The sequence below is a fragment of the Cervus elaphus genome, chromosome 11, assembly GCF_910594005.1.
Source record: "Cervus elaphus chromosome 11, mCerEla1.1, whole genome shotgun sequence".
Classification (NCBI taxonomy): Eukaryota; Metazoa; Chordata; class Mammalia; order Artiodactyla; family Cervidae; genus Cervus; species Cervus elaphus.
The window spans coordinates 101,501,751-101,522,670 of NC_057825.1; the positions used below are offsets into that span (position 1 = coordinate 101,501,751).

At 48.0% G+C, this 20,920-nt stretch overlaps 1 long non-coding RNA gene across 2 annotated transcripts in view; it reads right to left on the bottom strand.

Moving 5' to 3' along the window:
• Positions 1-14,639, bottom strand: part of LOC122704057 — an 85,219-nt gene extending 70,580 nt beyond the window's left edge. Inside the window, exon 1 of one of the 2 annotated variants that reach the window (XR_006343696.1) lies at positions 14,242-14,639. This is a non-coding gene — a long non-coding RNA (uncharacterized LOC122704057). Of the gene's footprint in view, positions 1-11,199; positions 12,012-14,241 lie in introns of those variants that run through there. The other variant, XR_006343697.1, reaches the window with a different exon arrangement.
• Between the last annotated feature and the right edge of the window lie 6,281 nt (positions 14,640-20,920).

Genomic DNA, 20,920 nt, shown 5'->3' on the forward strand with positions numbered 1-20,920 from the left:
CAGCATTATGATTGACCATTCATCTTGTTTCTGCTCCTTCCACTGTTTTAGGAATTTACTATTAATAAGACCCAGCCCTGTTCCTGTCCTCATCTATTTAAGGCAGCTGTGTGCTCACCAGGCTCTTTGATTTGGGATAAAAGTTTTCTAGTTGAAGGCAGGTGAATTCAGGATGATGTCATTCATAGCGTTCTGATTCAATATCATCCAAGCCTACCCCCCTCAACAATATCGACCTGTTAGTACAGCTAAAGCACACACATGTATGAAGGGAAGCTTCTATCTGTAGCTATTAAAAATGTGCCTTGTCTAACACAAACCCAGACTTTCTCGGGCTTCACAAACACGCATGGCTCAAGAAAACCCATATGGACATTTCTACTCCCGTAACTTAAAAAACAGCCAAGCTAAATTAAGTAACAACAACAACACAAAGTTGTTTCCCACACAGTTTGCCGTGCTCTCACCACCAAGTTTTCAGCCTGAAACAATTTCATGCTTGAGTTATTAACTTATGAAAATAGGCACAAAAGGGGGAAAATGTGAACAGATCCTCAACTATATTATTAGTCATTGCTACAGATGACTGCGTTCCGGCACAAAGGTGTATCTCAGCTTTGAACAAAATGTAGCTCATTAATGGGTTATGCCTCGTGTACGTTTTTGTAATCATTATGTGACCATTCTCTGTAATTTATCCTGGTTTCCATTAGGACTATGAGCATGGGGCAGGCATGCACTCAAGCACGCATGCACACACACTTTTAAGTCCCCGTTCATTTGTGGCTGAGAGGAAAGGTCGTGGAGCTGTCATTCATTTTAGGGAAATACCACTCTATTGATAAAGGTACTATTTGGAAACTGGAGTGATGGATGAATGTGTGTGTGGATTCTGAAAATACTGGTGGATGAGGGGATAGCAACGTGAATAAAGGAAAGGAATCTGGAAGCAGGCTGCAGAAGATGGAGGCAGAGTAGGAGAGTGACCAGGCTCGTCTTGGGGTCTCTGTTCCGGAGGGAAGGGAGGGGCATCTTTCTCACTTTGCTAAGTGTGCTCAGGTCTCCTGGTTGAGCGGTGAGATTCCAGGCAAGAGCCCCACTTTGGGGACGTTCGTTTCTGGCTGTGGCTCAGGGGTGTTGCCCTGAACCCGTTTGAGTCAAATGAGTAACGAAGCTGAGTTTTGAGCCTGTTGATTCTCACTTCTATAAAGTCCAGGACTGGTCCTAGAAATCAAAGCTTGTGAATATTAACTTCTGAAAACAATAGCAAAAAGAGCCAGCAAGAGAATCTGCATGGGAAAGAAATACAGAAGGGATATGAAAAGCTTGGAGAAGATCAGCCTTTCCAAAGACAAGTGTGAATCCCCAGAACCATCTCCTAAATGGATCAGAAGCTGGGACCCAGAAGCAGCAGACCCCCACCAAGAGCAGAGGCGCCCCAAAATTCTCTGCCAGCAAGAGCAGCCCTTGGCTTCCCTCACCATAGAACTGGCCAGGAGAGGAACCCAAGTGGGAACTCAAGTGGCTCTTTTAACCTCTTTGAAATGTTAACGAACGGTTTGATTTTTGTTCTTTCCTCCTCATTTAGACAAAGTGGTGTCACTTTGCCAGGAACGTAATCTCACCTCCCAAGTCAACCGCTCATCTTTCTGCTCAGCTGAGTCCAAGCCCTGCCAGAGGGTCTCCTCCTCTCAGGGGACAGAAATGCCAGTCTTGCCAACGACCACTCTTCCACGGTTCCGCCAGGGGCCTCCAAGCCTCACTGTGCTCTTAGAGCCCAGGACATACCACCCCCAGCTCACGTGAAAAAACAGACATGCTTGTGTTAACACCCAACTCCCGGCATCCTGCAAGGGACCACACACCCAGGCATGGTGAGTGTGTTGGCGGCTGTGCCCTGCGGAAGGGGGCAGGCTGGAGAGAGGTCAGGGGGACAGAGCCCCCGGAAGGCCTGGAATCTTTAGCGGTGATGAAGCCCCACTCTGCCTCACCCCTTCACCTGGGACACAATGGGGCTAACGGTTCAACAAGCGGCAGAACTGGAGCTGCAAGCAGGTGTCACTGAGCCCCGAGGCTCACCTGTCGTCATGGCACCCAGCAGGCCCTCCGTCCCCTCCTCCCAACGCAGGGCATATCGTGGGATGAGCGCCTGCAGACAGGAGGGCCGGGGGCTCTGCGGTTTGCTCAGAGGCCACCAGAAGGGGCCAGGCGGTGTCTCACAGCCAGCGCCAGCTGCGGGGAACCGGCCGGAGAGGCAGAGCTCTGCCCCAGAGGCATGGGCTGAGAGGCCCACAGTGCCCCGTGGGGACACTCCTCGAGAGGGCTCAGCCTATGACAAGGACCTGGGAGGCGGGATGAACTCTGTCCCATGGGCAGTAGGAAGTGGGAGAGGAACCCTCTGGAAAACGGAAATTCAAAGCCGGGGAAACAATCTGCCTTATCTCATTTCACCTTAGTTATCATCTCCACAGCCCACAGGAAAAAGTCCTGTTTTTTGTTGTTGTTCAGTTGCTCACTCGTGTCCGACTGTGAGCCCATGGATGCAAAGGCTTCCCTGTCCTTCACCATCTCCCAGAGTTTACTCAAACTCATGTCACTGAGTCAGTGATGCCATCCGACCTTCTCCTGCTCTCAATCTTTCCCAGCATCAGGGTCTTTTCCAATGAGTCGGCTCTTCACATCAGGTGGCCAAACTATTGGAGCTTCAGCTTCAGCATCAGTCTTTCCAATGAATGCTCAGGGTTGATTTCCTTTAGGATTGATTGGTTTGATCTCTTTGCTGTCCAAGGGACTCTCAAGAATCTTCTCCATTATGAAGGTATCAATTCTTTGGCACTCAGCCTTCTTTATGGTCCAACTCTCACATCTGTACATGACTACTGGAAAAACCATAGCTTTGACTAGACAGACCTTTGTCTGCAAAGTAATATCTCTGCTTTTTAACATGCTGTCTAGTTTTGTCATAGCTATTTTTTCTTTACGGTATGAAAAGGTGAAGTCCAGCTAAGTGTGCCTTATCTCATAGAATCCTCTCGCCATCCATGAGTATCGTGATTAGATCCTCCCTCCCACAGTTTTATTTTTAACATCTTAATCATTTTAAGTGTACATTCAATAGTAAGTTCATAAATATTGTTATGTGACAGGTCTGCAGAACTTTTTCATCTCACAAAACTGAAACTCTTTACCTATTAAACAGTCATTTCCCACTCCCCCCCTCCCAGCCTGTGGCAGCCACCACTCCAATTTCTGTTTCTATGAATTTGTGTACTCTGTATACCTTACATAAATGGAATCATACAGGATTTGTCTTTTCTGTGATTGGCTTAGTTCACTTAGCATGATGTCCTCAAGGTCCATCTATGTTGTAGTATGTGTCTGAGTTCCCTTTCAAGGGCTGAATGATTTCCCACTGTATGAATGGACCACATTTGATTGTCCATTCATCTGTCAATGGATGCACGAGGTGCTTCCACCTTTTGGCTATTGTGAATACAGCTGCTGTGAACAGGAGTGTGAAAAAGTCTCTTTGTGATCTTGCTTCCAATGCATGTGGGCTCAGTCCTGTCCGGCTCTTTGCGACCCCATGGACTGTAGCCTGCCAGACTCCTCTGTCCATGGAATTTTCAGGCAAGAATACTGGAGTGGCCCAATAAAAAAATAAGTAAATAAAAAAAAAAAAAAGAATACTGGGCTGGGTTGCCATTCCTCCTCCAGGGGTTCTTCCCCACCTAATGACCGAACTCACGTCTCCTGTGTCTCCTGCGTTGGCGGGTGGATTCTTTACCACTGGGCCACCTGGGAAGCTCAGGCTTTCAATCTTTCAGTGTTATTGTCCATATACCCAGAAGAAGAATTGCTAGATCTCATGGTTGTCCTATTTTTAATTTCGGGGGAACCTCCATACCATTTTCCACAAGCAGCTGTACCATCTTACACCTCCACCAGCAGTGTGTAAGGGTTCAGTTTCTCCACATCGTTGCCAATACTTGTTATTTTCTGTTTTGTTTTGTTTTTTTTTTTAATTTTAATACTAACTCTCCTCTTGGGTATGAGGTGATATCCCCTTATAGTTTTGATTTGCATTTCCCTAATTCTCAGTGGGGCTTCCGTGGTGGCTCAGTGGTAAAGAAGCCGCCTGCCACACAGGAGATTCGAGTTCAGTTCCTGCATCTGGAAGATGCCCAGGAAAAGGAAATGGCAATCCAGTCCAGTATTCTTGCCTGGGAAACCCCATGGACAGAGAAGCGTGCTGAGCAGCAGTCCGTGGGGTCACAAAGAGGCAAAGATACGACTTAGCAACTGAGTGTGAGCACGAATCTCGGTGATACTGACCATCTTTTCATGCTGGCCATTTGCTTGTCTTCTTTGGAGAAACAGCTATTCAAGTCTTTTGCCCAATTAAAAATCAGATGATTTGGTTTTGGTTGCTGTTGAGTTTGAGTTTTTTACATTCCCCTCTCCCTCTTTTTTTTTCCTGCTTAAAAAAATTAAAGGGTCAAAGAAGTGGATAACTTACTCCAGCCTTTGGACAGAGGCTACTTGATTCTGCAGCAGCCGGGAAAGACTGGTCCACCCTCAGATGGGTGGTATCCAGAAGAGCTAAGAGGTGGTATCCTGCCAGCCACAGAGGCCCAGGGCAGACACCGCCCATCACATCAATGCACACCCAGTACTCACAGCCCCATGTGCCAAAGAGCTGCTGAAAAACCAACAGCAAAGCACTAGTGGCAGAGACTCAGAAGCATGTAATATACATCTCAATAAAGGTCCCACTTTCTTACTCCTTCCTCTCTCAAGGAGGGACTGAAGGAAAAACACTGCTTGTGGAAAAATACATTTAAATGGATCGGTGCAGGGCAACCATCTGCACATCTGTTCTTAACAGGTTTCAGCTGAAACTACTGAAAATATACACAGATCTGTTTATGTGGAACCAGTTAAATATGATAAGATTTCAACTGAGAGGGTAACTATGGATTCAGTGGTGGGAAAACAAAAAGCACCTCCTCACCCCGCAACACTTGGTCTGCACACACGCTCCTGCTATTTTACCGCAGATGTTGTCGAGGGAATAGGATTTGCTGCGAATTAAAAAGATCTAAATTATTTGAGATTGGTTACAAACAAACTCAAGATGGTCCCAGCAGCCTCTCTGCACTGTGTAATTCTTGCCTCACCACCAATCTGGGCTGAGTGAGTCCTTTGTCATCGCAGAGGAGCCTACAGCTGGGAAATCACTTGTTTCTGAATAATTCTGTCTTCACTCCTCCAACAAGACATTCGAGAGGAAGCCAGCAGGGAGGCTGCTGGCACACAGAGCACCCAATTGTCTTCCCTCCCTAAAAATACACTGGTGGCCCCTAAAGACCTGCAGGCAGAGGGGAGGGAGCTTTAACTGACACCCTATGAGGTCCTGGGCTTCCCAGGTGGCGCAAGTGGTAAAGAATCCGCCTGCCCAGGCAGCAGACACAAAAGATGTGGGTTCAATCCCTGGGTCGGGAAGATGCACTGGAGAAGGAAATGGCAACCCACTCCAGTACTCTTGCCTGGAGAATTCCATGCACACAGGGGCTTGGCAGGCTACAGTCCATGGAGTTACAAAGAGTTAAACATGACTGAGGCGGTGAGCTACTGTTGGGCAGCTCGGCTGGCGGGTAAAGCTGGGAGGTCCTGGCCGGGGGCGCCGGTTGGAGACATGATTGCAATGCGGGCCTTAGGATTTGAGCCAAAGAAAGAAGAAATTAAAAAGATGATAGCTGAAACTGACAAAGAAGGAATTGGCACCATTAATTTTGAAGAATTTTTTGCCATGATGAGTGTAAAAATGAGTGAAAAGGATGAAAAAGAAGAAATACTGAAGGCTTTCAAATTATTTGATGATGATGATACAGGAAGTATATCACTGAACAATATCAAGAGGGTTGCTAAGGAGCTAGGGGAAAATTTAACAGATGATGAACTTCAGGAAATGCTTGATGAGGCTGATCATGATGGGGATGGAGAAATAAACAAGGAAGAATTTTTGAAAATGATGCAAAAGACCACTCTTTATTAACACTGTCTTTTGTGCCTTCTGGAAAGTTGTTAACAAGTTTGTATTTGCTGTAAGTTGCATAATAGCTGAATATATTCATTTTCAGTGTTTAAGTTTATATACATAAACTGGTCTCTTGATGTCTAATCCATGTGAGAAGTTACATGTTGCTACCAATATGTTGTTAAATCTATAACATCAAGAAATAAAATGTAGTGACTTCCTTAAACTATGAAGAACAGTATTAATTATAAGTGCTATTTTTAGAGCCCCAGGTTCTAAAACTTAGATTTTTTATTTTACTTATGGAAATTGGCCCCACATCATAAGCCAGCCATCACTTTCCCTATTATTTTCCTTTTGTGCAACTCTAAAAAATGAACATTTGCTTTTTAACAGATTATTCAGATATGTAAAGTCTTAAATAAAACTGTCTGGCAGCATAAAAAAAAAAAAAAACATGACTGAGTGAGTGAACACACAGCACATAACTATGAGGTCCCACTGTCATCCCACTATAGAGATGGGAAGACTGAGGCTTGCCATCAGGATGATTTGCCCAAGACCACCCTGGCAGGAGGGAGTGAGGTGTTCCAAAGGAAGAAAGGTTGTTCCTCCTGTCTAAATATCCCTTGGGGTGAGGCCACAATTCAGAGAACTATAGGGCTCAGCAGCTAAGAGGTGAGGGGTCCTGGGCAGCTAATAAGTGGCTTAAGTGGATTGATACAGACATTGTGAGCCCAGATTGTAGGGGTTTTTTTTTGTTTATCTTCTGGCTGTGATGTGCAACATGTAGGATCTTAGTTCCCTGACCAGGGATTGAACCCACATCCTTTGCAGGGACACACGGACTCTTAACCACCAGACCACCAGGGAAGTTCAGTCCCCAGACCCTTTGGTTTGGGGAAAGAACCAGAAGTCAGTAGGGCTTCCCAGGTGGCGCTAGTGGTAAAGAATCCACTTGCCATTGCGGGAGACTTCGGAGATGGGAGTTATATCCCTGGGTGGGGAAGATCCCTAGGGTAGGAAATGGCAACCCAGTCCAGTATTGATGTCTGGAGAATCCCATGGACAGAGGAGCCTGGTGGGCTGCAGTTCATACAGCCACAAAGAATTGGACACGACTGAAGTGCTTCACATACAGAAGTCACTAGATTTCTACATGTTGGTTCAGGAATTGAAAACAAACCCCCCAAACGAGGCCCTGCTGTGATCTGCAACCCCCGCTGTGGGTCTTTGGGGCTTTCGGCAGAGGCTGCCTTGGCTTGGCTTGCTCACCAGGTGGGACTCCGGGGGTCTGTCTCTGGTGCAGAAGGCCTTGGTCATGGGCAATGTGCCCCAGCTCAGCGCCCTGGTCCCCGACTCTCTTCTAAAGCCTTTTCCTGCTTCTTCACTGGCGTTCTCATCTCGATTCCAGCACACTGAACGTACATTCGTTTATCAACATTCATCTAATAATTTATCTCTTAAAAAGTGACATCAGTCTATAAAATGCACCACAGGAAACCCAAGCAGTCACATGTATTCAGAAACACTCAGTCCAAATTGACATCTGACAACATTCCCCACCCTTGGCATCTCGCAGGGGCTGGGCCGTGATTGGTAAGCTTCTCATTCCTGCTGGATCCCATGCTGCGAAAAGGCACCTATTTCTGTTCCTTGAAAATCATTTTTTTATTTTAAATAAGCAGGTCATTGGGAAACAATTGTGAATGGCAGCTTCATTACATGAGGATTTTTAGAACAAAGAGAATATTGCTCACACCCTATGACCTGCTTGATGATACTGAATTTTAATTAAAAAAATGTTCTTGTGTTAAATTGACAAGGAAGGTTTGACACTAGGGCTATAAAATAAATCAGGGACATAAAATATGGTTGACAGATGGCCTCAATGAACTAGTCAATGTTACTTCATGTTTGTCTTCTCTCTCTCTCTCTCTCTCTCTTTTTTCATTTGAAATTTTCGGTTTTGAACTAGAAGGCACAGAGATGGGGAAGCTGCTAAAACCAGCAGAGGGTAAGAGAAAGGGAACCTTATTTGCCCTGTTTGCATGCATGCGTGCTTAGTTGTGCCCAACTCTTTGCAACCCTATGGACTGTAGGCCCTCAAGCTCCTCTGTTCATGGGATTTCCCAGGCAAGAATACTGGGGTGGGTTGCCATTTCCTCCTCCAGGGGATCTTCCCAACCCAGGGATTCAACCTGTGTTTCCTGTGTCTCCTGCATTGCAGGAGGATTCTTTTACCTGCTGAGCCATTGGGGAAGCCTCTATGAGGGCCTCAAATAGCATCTTGCACAAAGGATCACTTGTTGTCTCAAAGAATCTCCTCCAGGTGGCTACTGTCCCAGGCCACCCTAGAGTAGCCCTTTGAAAGGGCCAGTTTTTCTGAGCAACAAATACAGGACTGCTTCCAGGTGACTGGTGGATCTCAGGAGCCTGATAACTGGGAATGAATTATTTTGAAGCAATAGGGTCAGGAAGATCCCCTGGAGAAGGAAATGGCAACCCGCTCCAGTATTCTTGCTCAGCAAATCCCATGTGCAGAGGAGCCTGGCGGGACTATGGCCCATGGGGTCACAAAGAGTTGGACACAACTTAACAACTGAACAATAACAATAGATCAAATGGTGTGTGGGCAGGAGCAGGATGGCCAAGCCAGCCCAAGCTTCACTAGTTATAAGGGAGCTGTCTTCTGAGATGATGCAATAATTGAATAGGAAAAGCCAAGTGCAGAAAGCATGTCAGTGTGCTGGGTTTAAGTAAGGCCATCTAATGCAGGTAGAGGTGGTTCGCTTCCCCTCTGGATAGACCTGGAGGACATATGTGTCAGTTCACGTCCTAAAGCTCCATGAACGAGGAGCTATTTCACCCTAATTGCAGAGCCTCAGTTCTGGCCAAGGGGCCCAAGGTGGAAGAATCACGTCCATCACAACCTATGCAAGAAGGAAGCAAGTGACTTGACCCTTGGGAGCCTGTCTCAGCCTGGGACAAAGGAGCGGGCTCCAGGCTTCTGGGGAAGGCCTGCGTCTTGGGGATGGAGGTACCAGCCTCACAGTGTGGGAGCCTGAATGCCTGCTTCCTGCCCAAGAGAACAGATGTGCAAGTGGGGGCTGGAGGGCTAACCACAAGGAGAACAGGGCCTCAGCCCTTGCCGGAAGGAGACAGACGTGTGCTCAGAGTCCAGGGTCCACGCCAGGGACACACAACAGCAGGCGCAAAGGCCCTGAGGCTGGCCTGCCTGAGTAGAGGGGATGAGCCGCAGCCAAGACCATGCACAGGGAGGAGACAGGATCCCCTTCTAAGGGCAACAGGGAGCCACTACTGGGCCCTAAGGAGGAGAAGGGTACAGCTCAGAGTCTTTCCCAAAGATCAAGCTGGTTTGTGTGGAGAATGAGTCCAGTGGGGCGAGAGGCTGGACTGGGGGCCAAGTGGGTGATGTCACAGGAGAACAAGGGCTGCATGTCACAGGGAGGACCAGCAAGACCATGGTGGGGAGCTGGGCAAGGAGGGTGGGGGAACAGTCCATGACAAGGCATCTAACCCCTGGTTTCCTCGATGGGAAAATGGACGCAATAGTTCCCACCTCTCAGAGGGGTTGTGGAGATCAGAAATGGACGTGGCGCCCCAGCCCAGAACATGTGCCCAAGAACTGAGAGTGTCACTGTGTCCCCACTGCTTCCTTGCCCCCTCGAGCACGGGCAGCAGACGCTGCCTTCAGAGGTGCCACTTCTGACCCCTTGTCCCCAGTAAAGTGGAAATTCGTGGCTGGGTCAGTATCGGAGACAGGACGGGTCTGGGCCGCTCCTTCTGAGAAATCACGTGCAGCTCCGAAAGCAAAACAGTGATGCAATGAACTTCCAGGTTCTTAAAAACATTCTGATGGTTACGAAAAGTTAACAGGGCGCTGATGGGGACTGGCCCAACAATCACCACCATGAAGCTCTCTCTCCGTGGCTCTTGTTCTTGTTCAGTCGCTAAGTCGTGTCCCACTCTGCAACCCCATGAACATCAACACGCCAGGCTTCCCTCTCTTTCACTATCTCCCAGAGTTTGCTCAAACTCATGTCCATTGAGTCAGTGATGCTATCTAACCATCTTGTCCTCTGTTATCTCCGTCTCCTCTTGCCCCCAATCCTTCTCAGCATCGGGTCTTTTCTAAATGAGATGGCTCCTTGCATCAGGTGGCCAAAGTATTGAAGCTTCAGCTTCAGCACCTGTCCTTCCAATAAGGTTGATTTCCTTTAGCACTGACTGGTTTGATCTCCATGCTGTCCAAGGGACTCTCAGGAGTCTTAGGGTGACAATACTGCCCAGAGCACAACCGAGGGGCTGGACCCAGGACGGTCCTTAGATTTCCATGGCTCCACTCCCTGCCACGATGTCCCCAGCCTTCACACCTGCAGAAGCAGAAGTGGGCATTGGGGAAGGCCAAGGAATTCCCACCATCAGGTCAAATATCCCCTCTGAGCTCTGAGCTCACAGCCAGCCTTGCACACAGCCCTCCACAAGACCCTCATGGTGCTCACGAGAGGGGGATGCCTGTGAATATTCACAAGAGAAGCTGGGCCTTCCCCTGCGGGGTCTCCCTATAAGCTGGAGGGCTCCCTGGAGGAGGAAGCAGGTGGTAGGGCTGTGGGAAGGATGGGGAGGGCGGGTGATGGGGCAGGGCTCCCAGCTCAGCGTGAAGCCTGGAGAAGGGCACATGATCAGTTTTCTCTGAGCCAGCACATTTTCCATTCTAAATATAGCCCAGGATGACCCAAGACATCTTCTCCTCGCAAGGAGACCTACGGTTCTGTATTTTGCAGCACTTCTGTGATGGCTGGAAGAAATAAACAGAGAAACAGGCTCTTCACTCCTGTGCCCTGATCTCACAGGGCCTTGGGGCCTTAGGAGTGACGTCCGCCCCCCTTGAGTGCGGCGCTGGGTGAGGCACTATCTCTGGCCACCACTCTTTCGTCAATACTAAGTATTCTGCCAGCCTGGTATCTCCCTCCAGCAAAGCGAAGCAAGGCTCCTGTTCACCCAGAAAAGGCCATCCATCCATCATCCCAGGCTACAATGCGTGCCCCTTTCTACCATCCTCAGGTTGGTGCACCTTGGGCATCTTACATGTGAGGCCCGGCCTGATGGGTTTTCACTGGACAGCAGATTCCCACCTTTCCTCAGAATCCTGCTAGCGCATCAGGCTTCTCCAATACAGTCCTGGAAGGTGCAGGCTTTTCTGCAAAGGGGGTAACCACCGCAGGCCTGGGCACAGTGGTGACTCTTGGCTCCAAGACCCTGGGCTGCTTGTTCATTTATAACCGAGGGGACTTTTTTCTGCATCTGAGTGGGGCTCTGCTAATTGCTGCACAAGCACTTCTGGGGAAGTTCAAGTTTCCAGAGGCCCGCTGTTAACTCTGACAGTGCCAGGGCTTCCCAGACAGGGCGCCTGGAGGCGTCTGCACAGCGGCTTATAGCAGACAGAGAGCGCACTGGTCCTCCCCAAAGGTTAGGGATCGAGACACACAACAGTCGTGTCGGGTTATATACAGCAGAGTGAGCAATGCAGGCAGGGAAAAAGGAAGATGGATAGGAAAAAAACAAGGACACAGGGACATGCTCCCCTCTCCCTCCGATAACCCTCCCCCTTGCCCCCCGCCCCTGCAACAACCGGACAGATAGACACAGATGCGGCAGAGTTAAATCTGGCGCACTGTGTCCACAGCAACGAAAGAAAACATATCGAGTTACTCGGAGCCAGCTCAGATCGGGGCCTGGGCCTCCCGCGTGCAAAGCTCTGTGGAGGGGAACAGGCCTCCTCGGCCTGTTGTCAGACCCACACCCCTGAGCTTTGCTGCCTGCCGGTGTTTGCCGGCCCGGCCCCCGGCCAGCAGGCTAATTCCCTGTCCGGCAGGTGGAGACAGGTAAAACAAACCAAAATGGTATTGCAGGCCGCCGGAAACCTTCCTTTAAAACCTGATCCACCTCCAGGGCGAAAACAGGCAGGAACTTGACTCTGGACAGTCCTCTGTTTTCTTAGGGCTGCTGGGAGAGGCCTGGCGGCCAGCGTAAATAAGGCAACGGGCTTCAGGCAAAGACCACTTCCTACCCTCTGTTCCCCGCCCAGAGTCAGCTTTCAATCTTGCGGGATGGAAGCGATTTGGTGGGAAAAGGCTGGTGGAGAGACAGGGGGACCCCGAGGGAGAAACCTTGGCCACAGGTGCGGCCGGCTCACCTGGCCAGAGCACAGCCCCCGAGTCTGTGCTGCTCAGAGCGCAGTGCCCGAGGAGAGCAGGCTGGGGCTCCTGAAATGCAACCCAGGGGGGTTTCAGCCTCTGCTTTGAGCAGCGGGTCAGGCAGGCAGGCTGCCAATGGGGACTGGCTGAGCCTCTTGCTGTGAGTGAAGCGGAGCCGGGGAAGGCCAGGTACATCTTAGTCATCAGTCAGGGTCCCTGCCAGCCGGCGCAGAGGATGCCCCGAGGAGGTGAGACAACCAGCTGGCACAGGGCATCCACGGTCAGTATGCTTCCTGGGTCACCAGCTGTGAGGTGTTCTCAAAGCCAGTCCATCTAGTTTTCCTATTGGGCTTGGCCTGACCCTAGGGCTTCCCTGGTGGCCCAGACAGTAAAGAAGCTGCCTGCAATGTGGCAGACCTGGGTTCAAACCCTGGGTTGGGAAGATCCCCTGGAGAAGAAAATGGCAACCCACTCCAGTATTCTTGCCTGAGAAATCCCATGAACAGAGGAGCCTGGTGGGCACCATGGGGTCTCAAAGAGTCAAGACACGACTGTGTGACTACCACTTTGACCCTAGGCGGGCGGGGCAGGGCGTCACATCACCCCGTTTCACAGGGGGAAGTGTGAGCCAGAATCACGAATCCTCCTCTGCCTGCTCTCCTCTGGGTGGGCCTGAGAGTCCCGGCCCAGTCCCGGCCCCCAGCAGGGGCACTGATGTCAGCTCACACCGCACTCTGCCGGGGACCTGAGCTCAGTCTATGTTGTGATGCAGCAGTGACGGGGCCCAGGGGAAGGGGGAAGCAGAGAGCATCCAGAACTGCTTCAAACACGAGGGACCCGCCCACCACATCCCTTTCCCTGCCTGTGACTTGATGGGCCCTCCAACTTGACTCCCTGTGTGGAAAGGATGCTGCGATGGGTTGATTTGTTGTTCAGTCACTAAGTCATGTCCGACTATTTGCTATACCATGGGCTGTAAGCCACCAGGCTCCTCTGTCCATGGGATTTCAGGCAAGACTATTGGAGTGGGTTGCCAGTTCCTCCTCCAGGGGATCTTCTCAACCCAGGGACTGAACTTGAGTCTCCTGCATTGGCAGATGGATTCTTTACCATTGAGCCACCAGGGAAGCTTTATGTCCCCCTAAATTTACATTTTAAAGGCCTAGCCCCCAGAAACTCAGAATGTGGTCTTATTTGGAAAGAGGCCAATGTAATTAGTTAAGATGGGGTCCTACTGAATTAGGTTGGGTTCCTAAGCCAACATAACTGATGTCCTTATAAAAATTAAAAGGGGAAATCTGGACACAGAGATGTGCACACAAGGAGAACATCATGGAACTTCCCTGGTGGTCTGTGGCTTACACTCCACACTCCCAATGCAGGGGCCCAGGAACTAGATCCCATAGTTCAGTTCAGTTCAGTTCAGTTCAGTCACTTAGTTGTGGGGTCTGACTCTTTGCCACCCCATGGACTGCAGCACTCGAGGCTTCCCTGTCCATCACCAACTCCCGGAGCTTGCTCAAACTCATGTCCGTCGAGTCAGTGATGCCATCCAACCATCTCATCCTCTATCGTCCCCTTCTCCTCCTGCCTTGGACTTTCCCAGCATCAGGGTCTTTTCTAGTGAGATCCCACATGCGGTAACTAAGACCCGGCACAGCCAAAAAAAAAAACAAAGGGAACATCATGTGAAGATGAAGGCAGAAATGGGGGTGATGCAGCTACAAGGTAGGGACCACCCAGAACAGCCAGCCAATGTCCAGGAGCCTGCAGGGGCCTGGAGCAGGCTCCCCCTCAAGCCTCGGAAGGGGCCAGCCTGGCCGACCCCTTGGTCTCGGGTTTCCAGTCTGCAGAACTGGCACGGTCAGCTTCTGTTCTAAGCCCCCGGCTTTGATACTTGGTTATGCTGCTCCCAGCAAACTGATACAGATGCTACTAGAAAGGCAAAGATGAGGGACTCAGGTGCTGTGGGTGGTTTACCTTTAAAATGAACTGTGAAGGCCCCTTGAGCTCTGTCCTACAGGCACCGAGCCTACTTTAAGTTGGAACAAATGGTGAAACCTGCAAGGCAAGCGTAGTTCAGGGGTTCTCAGCTCAGACCACCTCAGCTCAGACTTCCTTCTTGGAATCCTTACCCTGCCTTGTTCTCAGCAGAAATTACACTGTTTATTTCTCCCACAAGGTCTCCAAAGCAATGAAGGCATCTGATTCCCCTTCTGGGCACAGGGGGAACTCTCTGGAAACCACGGTGTAGAACAATCCCTCTTGTCTAAACAACTTACAGACCTGGCCTCTTGCGAATTTTCCAGTTATCCCAATTTGTTTCCAGGAGGAGACCTGAAAACTCTTTCACATGATGGACATTATGAATGATGCTTCTAGTGTTAGCCTACCCAGGTGAGGAATTAGGTCCCAATGAGTATCAATAAGGCTTCCCTGGTGGCTCAGTCGTAGAGAATGCACCTGCCAAGCAGGAGACTCGGGTTTGATTCCTGGGCCAGGAAGACCCCTTGGAGGAGGAAATGGCAGCTCAGTATTCCTGCCTGGAAAATTCCATGGGCAGAGAAGCATGGCAGGGCTAGAGTCCACTGGGCCATGAAGAGCTGGACACAACTGAGCGCTCATGCATGAACGCAACTTGGATCCTACAGAGAGGAGGAGGAGATGTGGCCAATTTTCCATTCGTTCGGAAACAAACGACCTCAGAGACTTCTGAGCATTGGAAGAGTCTTTAGAAAATATTCAGTCCACTTCTTTGATAAGAGGTCATGGGACCCATTCGGGGTGGAACAGCTGGTTCAGTGGCAGAAGGGAGCGTGGCAACCTGGAGTTCTGGTTTGAAGGCAGGCTGTCTATCACATGGAGAGAGATGTCGTCGGTAGAATTGGTGTGGGTGAGGGGGGTCATGCATACCCTGTTCTGGAAGGTCCCCTCTATGGGCTCCTGGACATTTCAGTTTAAGCTTTACAGGCCTCCAAGAAAGTCCAGGCACCTTCATCCTATCTTCTCCAAAGCTGTGGGAACCCCACCCCAGTACAGCCAGCCACACAGACTCTGTTCCCAGCTGCAGAGAGCCCAGTCCCTGCTCCCTGTCACAACTCCACGGGTATGATTGAGGTGGGGGGGATGGGTCACCCATTTATGGTCTCCTGCAGATCTCAGGAGGGTCTGTTTCCAACCGCTGAGGAAGCAAAAAGCAAAACAGACCTGTCGGCTCAGCCACATGCCTTATTGTTGTCAATCTGAGCACGTGTTTTACATCAAGAGAAGGGCTGTGGTCAGGGTAGAGGGAGCCGAAGGGAGATTCAAAGGTTCTTCAGCTCTCAAAGATCTCAACCTCTTCAAAGTTTCAACCCTCAGAGCACTTGCAGGGTTTCATTCCACTCAGCAGGCGCGTTTCTGCCCACACGCTCAGGTGCCACGTGCATGTGTGGGGAATCGGCTGCGGTCCAAAAGGACAGCTAAAGGAAACCAGAGGGGTGCCTCTCTGCAGATACTTTCCCAAGAGGATGTAACTTTGCCTTTGGGATTTGATAAACTCCTTGAGGGCTTCCCAGATGGTGCAGTGGTAAATAATCTGCCTGCAATGCAGGAGATGTGGGTTTGATCCCTGGGTTGGGAAGATCCCCTGGAGGAGGGAATGGCCACCCACTCCAGTATTCTTGCCTGGAGAATCCCATGGACAGAGGAGCCTGGTGTGCTACAGTCTATGGGGTCACAAAGAGTCGGACATGACTGAGTGACTAACACTTTAACACTTTATTCAGATTTCCTTAGTTTTGTCTCCATCTCCATCTTCTGTTCTCATCATATTACATGAAGTGGTCCTGTCTTCTTAACCTCCTCTTCATTGAGACATTGTCTCAGACTGTCCTTGCTTTTGACCTGGACATTTTTCAGGAGCACTGGTCAGGTATTTTGCAGAGTGTTCCTCAATCAGAATTCGCCTGGCATTTTCTCACAATTAGGTTGGGATTATGGGTTTCTGGGAGGAAAACCCAGAAGTCAAATGCCATTCTCATCACATTACAGCAAGGGTGCATACATTCAAGACGCCTCATTACTCTTGATGTTGACCTTGATCTTCTGGCCAAGGTAGTGTTTGTTGGGTTTCTCTAAAGCTTATTTTATTTACTTGGCTACTTTGGGTCTTAGTTGTGGCACGCAGGGTCTTTGTTGAAGCTCATGGACTCTCTAGCTATGGCGCATGGGCCCAGTAGCTGTGGAGCATGGACTTAGTTGCTCCGTGCATGTGGGATCTTTGTTAACCAACCAGGGGTCGAACCTGCGTCCCCTGCATTGCAAGATGGATTCTGTACCACTGGGCCACCTGAGAAGTCCTTCAAGGCTCTTCTTCTCCCTTTCTACACTGTACTCTTGAAAGGAAGTTTCTGTGTGCAGGAATTCCGCTCCACCTCCTTGGGGCCAGAGTATCTACATTAATTATCTGAAATTCCACTGTGTGGGAGATTTACCTATTCTCCATCTATTTATTCATACTGTCAGTATGAAATTGTCCATATTTATTTTATATTTGGATTATTTATAATCCAAGACTATTTTATTGCTTACATTGTTTCAGCTTTGGCCAATGGGAGCTCTTTCTCGCAGCGGCTGTGTTCCTTGGACACGCTTCCATCATTGCCTGTTGCTGTCTGCTTTTCTGAGCACTTACTCTCTGACCTCAGAAGATACTTCAGGCTCATCCTGCACATCCTAGAAACAGCCATTTCTCCAAGAAGTCCTACTCCCTTTTACTGGAGGATGGTCGTAAAGCCTAAGACCTGGGCACTAGGTGTGCTTACTTGCTACAGGGATGTCGTTTCTTTCAGGACTTCTTAGCTGACAGAGCAAGTAAATATGGGGATTGGGACTTGCTTGGTGGTTCAGGGGCTAAGACTCCATGATCCCAATGCAGGGGGCCTAAGTTCAATCCCAGGTCAGGGAACATGGATTCCACATGCCACAACTAAAGATTCTGAATGCCGCAACTAAGACTCAGCACAGTAAAATAAATAAAAATAAAAAAATTAAAAAACTTAAACATGGGTATTTATACTAACCCATATCTATAAATGGGCTTCCCTAGTGGCTCAGATGGTAAAGAATCTGCCTGCAATGCAGATGAGAGTTCACCTCCTGGGTCGGGAAGATCCCCTGGAGACGGGAATGGCTACCCAATCCAGTATTCTTGCCTGGAGAATCCCATGGACAGAGGAGCAGGCTACAGTCCATGGGATAGCAAAGAGTCAGACATGACTGAGTGACTAACAATTTCACTTTTGTATCTATAGATATGTTGTGTGTGTCCATCTGTATCGATATTAAGCTAAACATGAGTCCCTATGGAGGTCTACATCGCTAATCCACTGCTCCGCAGATCATTTCAGCCACTCCCCCTGGCCTGTCTGTAACATCCCACTCCAGTGATGAGAAACTTGGCTCCCAGGATCTGCCATCCATGTGTCTAACTCTTCAGCTTCAGATTTCATGACTTGGGGCTTCATTTCCCATACTCCCACGTGTAACAACTTTCTTATCTCAGTATTCCATTATAGGGACACGTCACTGTTCATCTGTTTACTCATTGCTATATTTGGGGATTGTTTCTAGTCTTGAGCTATTAAAAGCAAAGCTGCTAGGGCTCCCCTGGCGGTCCAGTCAAGTTTAGGACTTGGCCTTCCAATGCAGGGGGTGCAGGTTCGATCCCTGGTTGGGGAACTCAGATCCCACACGCCTCCTGGCCAAAGAACCAAAACATAAAACAAACAACATTGACTTTACAGAAATAGAAACAATGAAGACTTTAAAAATGGTCCACATCAAAAATTAAATATTTTTAAAAAGTAAAGCCGCTGTTAACATTCAGGTGAGCAGACATGTGCTTTCATTTCTCTTGGGCAAATACTAAGACTAGAGTTGCTGGGTCACAGGGCAACTGTATGCTTATTTTCCTAAGAAACTGCCCATCTGTTTTCCACAGTGGATGTGCTATGTTGCGTGCCCACTGGCAGTGTATAAGGTGCCAGCTCCTCCACATTTCAATCAGTATTTGAAATTTCATACATTCTAATGGGTGTGGAGTGTTATCTTGTCTTGTTGTCTACACTTCATTTCCTAATCCCTAATGATATTGTGCTTATTTGGCCTTCATACATCTTTGATGAAGTGTATGTTCAATTCTTTTTTCCATTTATAAAATTAGGTTGTTCTCTTATTACTGATTTTGAATTCCTTTTTTAATATTCTGGATGCAAATCTGTTGTTAGATATGTGACTTGCAAATATGTTCTAGTCTATGGCTTATCTTTTCGTCTTCTTAACAGTGTCTCTCACAGAGTAGAAATCCTTAAATTTTATGAGGTCCAATGAATTCAACTTTTCACATGTCGTGCTTCTGTTGTCAGATATCTAAAACCATTTTGCCTAACCCAGAATTTCAGTTTCAGAGGCTCTCTGACTTTCTCTTCTGCCTAGAATTTCCTTCTGTGTTTTCCTGTAGAACTTGCACAGCTGTAGGATTTTTTTCTTTTTTTAAGTGGAGGATAATTACTTTACAACATTGTGATGGCTTTTGCCATACATCAACATGAATCGGCCATGGGTATGCATGTGTGCGTCCCATCCTGAGCCCCGCCCCTCCTCCTCCCCACCCCATCCCTCTGGGTTGTGCCGCAGCCTCGGCTTTGCGTGCCCTGCTTCACGCATCGAACTTGCACTGGTCGTCTATTTTACACACAGTAATGCACATGTTTCAGTGCTATTCTCTTAAATCATCCCACCCAGCTGTAGGTTTTAAAAGTTGACCTATGTATGATTCATTTTGAGTCAATTTTTGTGTACAGTGTGAGATATTCATCAAAGTTCAACCTTTTGTGCATGTGGATATTCGATTGTTCCAGCATCACTTCACTTGTTTAAAGAGTATCTTTTTTCTACTGAACTGCCTTTGCATCCTGGTTGAAAGTCAACTGATCTTCTTCTAAAACACAGATTCTGTTCTGTTGATCCATCTGTCCATCTGCATGTCAATACCACATTGTTTCATTCTTATAACTTTACAATAAGATCTAAAATCAGGTAGTGTTAGTCCTCCAAATTTGTTCTTTGTTTTCAAAAATCCTTTAGCTATCCCAGGTCTATTATGTTTTCTTTTAAATTTTAGGATCAGTTTATCAATTTCTAAAAAAACAAACAAACAAAAAAAAAAAAAAACAAAAAAAAAGTCTTTGAGGATTTTTGACCAGGATTGCATTGAATTGATATATCAACTTAGAGAAAAATCACCATCTTAAAAATATTGAGTGTTCTGACCCAGATCATGTATATCTTTCTATTTACTTGGGTTTTATTTCATTCTTCTCAGCAATATTTTGTAGTTTTCAGCACGTGCTGAAAACACGCTCAGTCGTGTCCAACTCTTTGCAACCAATTACTGTAGCCCACCAGGCTCCTCTGTCCATGGGAATTGTCTAGGCAAGATTACTGGCGCGTGTTGCCATTCTTTTCTCCAGGGGATCGTCCCAATCCAGGGATTGAACCCAGGTCTCCTGCATTGCAGGCAGATTCTTTATCGTCTGAGCCACCAGGGAAGCCAAGAATACTGGAGTGGGTAGCCTATCCCTTCTCCAGGAGAACTTCCCGAACAAGGAATCAAACTGGGGTCTCCTGCATTGCAGGCAGATTCTTTACCAGCTGAGCTACCAGGGAAACCCAGTTTTCAGCATATTTTCAAATCTATTGTCAGATTTATTTCTAAATATTTCCTATTTTTTAGATTACTATCAGTGGTATTTTTAATTTCAATTTCTGATTGTCCATTCCTAGTACATAAAAATGCAAGCGATTTTCTTATACAGATCATAGATCCTGCCCTTTTTTGAACTCAGTTCTAGTAAGTTTTTGTAGATTCATATAGTTTTGCCATTTTTGTTTGTTTCATGCAAGAGGATAAATCTGGTCCGTGTTACTCCATTTGACTGGTTTGGAGGTTTGGAGACTCTGCTTTCTGAAAAGTGTGTCTACTAACATGTGGCAGGGCATGGGGAGAGAGGTTGTTTGAAGTCAGGGCACAGTGTCAGCGAGACCCAGCACACATCAGAAATCATGAGTTTAGTCTGCTCTGGCTGAGGCCCACGGATGCGGAGGGTATTTCTCAGAACCTTCTGCCCCGGTGAGTAAGAGTAAGATATGTGAGGTCTTGGTTTGGGAGTCTCTGCAAATGAATGTGTTAAACTCAAAGATGATTTAGTGTCCATCATTAAAGGACACTCACCAAAGTATGGGGCATCCATGTAATAGAATACTCTGTAGCCACCAATACATGTCAAATAAGCTCACTGGCATGGAAAATACTTGTGGTCTATGACAGGATTGGTTTTTAATGCTGCATAACCATTTACCACAAACCTGGGCAGTGTAAAGCAACACCCATTTATTATCTCACAGTTCTGTAGGTGTGGAGTCTGGGTAGGCTCACTGGGGTGTCTGGGGTGTCTGGGGTCTCACAAGCTGAAATCAGGGTGTCAGCTAGCTTATGCTCTTATCTTGAGGTTCAAGGGAAAGATCTGCTTACAGATGCCTTAAAGTTGGCAGAATTCGGTTTTCTGTGACTCTGGAGCTGAGATTTCCATCTCCCTGCTGGCTGCCAGCTAGGGTC